The following is a 2,734-nucleotide window of genomic DNA, read 5'->3' on the forward strand; positions in this document are numbered from 1 at the left end:
TATATGGTGTGTGTGTGTGTGTGTGTGTGTGTGTGTGCGTGTGTGTGTGTGTGTGTGGTGTGTGTGTGTGCGTGTGTGTGCGTGTGTGTGTGTGTGTGTGTGTGTGTTTGTTATGCACTTGCCCTGGTATATATGTCAAGTCCAGAGAACAATCTCAGGTGTCAATGGCCCTTACTTCTACCTTGCTTAAGGCAAGACCTCTTTGTTGCTTGCCACTGTACTGCATATGCCAGCCTAGCTGGCCCACAAGCTTCCAGAGAGTATCCCTGTCACTTATCTCACCATAGTAACACTGATATTGCAGACACATGCTTAAACACTCAGCATTTTGTGGGATTCTAGGGATTTGAGCTGAGTTGCATGGCAAGTATTTTACCCACTGGAGAGACAGCTCAGTGGATGTTGCAACTTGCCTGTAATTCCATCATTCTGAACATGGACATGGGGGACCCCAGGAGCAAACTGACTGTCTGGACTAGCTATATGGGTTAGCTCCAGGTTGAATTCAGAGATCCTGCCTCAATGAATAAGGCAGATAGTGATCATGGAAGCCTCAGGTCTCCACATGCTTGAATACACATGTGCACATGGGCTCACACACATGGGAACACACACATTTGTGCACACTACATACACATGAAAAATAAATGCAGGGAATAAAACTCTGCACCTATGTTTAGTAGGCACACAATTGCTATTGTTTGACTCAAAATTGTCAGAATCATTGTTTTCTTTTTCTTTCTTTCCTATTGATTTTATTTTGAGATGGAAGAAGCCTATACCCCAGGCTGGACTTGAATTTCCAATCCTGTCTCAGGCTTCTGAGTAACTGATATTGTAGGCATGCATTACTGTAGCCACCTTCTAATGTTATCCACATTCTTACTGGTCATTGTTTATTCATCTCTCGTGAATCAAGATGTGTTGGGCAATGTTGTTTTCCAGACATCGTACTTTATGTACCAGTGTGTGCACACAAGAGGAAGAGAGTGTGATCAGGGGTATGTAAGGCTACATCAGAGACTAGTATTCAGAGTAGGACATATTTGAAAAAGTTTTCAAGGTAGTCGGATTGATTGGTTTTAATTGTTGGCTTAACAGAATCTAGAATTGAAAAAGGATTGGAAAAGGAATTGAAATAAGGTATTGTCTGGATAGGGTTGTTCTGTGGGCATGTCTGTGGGGGATTGTCTTGATTGCACTGATTAATGTGAGCAGACCCAGTCTAAAAATAAGTAGGATTAGTCCCTGGGTTTAGGTCCTAGACTGTGTAGGGGAGGAGAAATTGAGCTGGTCACGTGTGTATGCATGCATTCATTCTCTTTTGACTGTGGATGTGGCTAACTGCTTCAAATTACTGCTGCCTTGACTTCCCCACAATGACAGACTCCAGCCTGGAACTGTGAGCTGGAACAAACCGTTTGTCCCCGGCGTTATTTTTGTTAGGGTATTTTATCACAGCAAGAAGGAACAAAAGTGGGACAATAGGTGCAGACATTTGCTACCTCAAAGTTAGAGGACACGTCATAGAGAAGGTGTAGCATCACCCAACATAGGAAATATGAGGTGGGGGGCAAGGTTGTGGGGTTGAAAGAAAGTCATGGCCTTGGCCGACCTGCTTGTGTTGCCTAGATGGTAAAACCTAAGTACTTATTACAGAAAGATCTCTTCCACCTTACTGCAATGAACCCCCAACTTCAACAACAGACATCCATTTGACAATTACCCTGTGCTTTGGTTTGTGCTGGATGCTAACCAAAGTCTTTTGGTGATTTTTCCTAAAAGCTCAGTGCCCTACTTAACATTAACTGTTACCTTGATGTGGGCCCAAAAAGAAAAGCATCTCCGTTGAACAATTGCCTTCACTGAGGTTGGTCTATGGGCATGCCTGTAAGGGACTGTCTTCACTGTTAATTGAAGTCTCAGGGCCCAGTCCATTGGGGATGGTGCCATTTCACGGACAGGTGGTCCTGGGTTGTGTAAGGAAGTTAGCTGAGAATGAGCCCCGGTGAGCTAGCAAGTAGTGTTCCTCCATGGTTGCTGCCTCCAGGCTCCTGCTTAGTGGGATTCCCTGAATCTACTGGGAGGATGGCGTTCTTTGTGGTCTGTACCATGCAAGAAGGGATCTGGTATGCTCTTTTACCCCGGTCTCAAAATACAAATGCTGACAGAGGGATGACTCATCGTTATATCTGAGGTAGACTCTGACCTAGGCTCTGATCAAATCCTGGCCATGATGGCTGATTTTGGATAAAGCATGACCATGGCTTCAAATACCATCAGTTGGTTTGGCTGGTTTTTCAGAGGGGGAAAAAGTGACTTGCTCAAGGTTTTTTGATGAAATTGAGTGGACTTCAAAGGTAATCCAGTCAGCTGACAATGTTGCTGCCATATTCTGATGCTTTCTTAAATGTAATGTGCATGTCACATAGTCCACAAACAAAACCATGCTGAGATTTGCCAAGGTCAGTGTCATTATGACCCTGTCTTCTGTCCCCATGCTCCTCTGCTTCCTCCAGAGCTCCAGAATTCAAAGGTCACCAAGATCATCCAGTCTACAGTTTTTGCCTTCCCTGAGCTTGGACACCTGCTCTCCAATTCACGTGCAGTGTTTTGAAAGTGCGTGCTTGACGGCACCCAGGAATCTTCATTGGACAAACACTTTCACTTGCTCCTCTGTGTGACTTTTTTTTGGTCTTTTTGAGACAGGGTCTCCCTGTAGCCCTAGCTGGCC

The sequence above is a fragment of the Nannospalax galili genome, unplaced genomic scaffold (genome assembly GCF_000622305.1).
Source record: "Nannospalax galili isolate Female #2095 unplaced genomic scaffold, S.galili_v1.0 scaffold380, whole genome shotgun sequence".
Lineage (NCBI taxonomy): Eukaryota > Metazoa > Chordata > Mammalia > Rodentia > Spalacidae > Nannospalax > Nannospalax galili.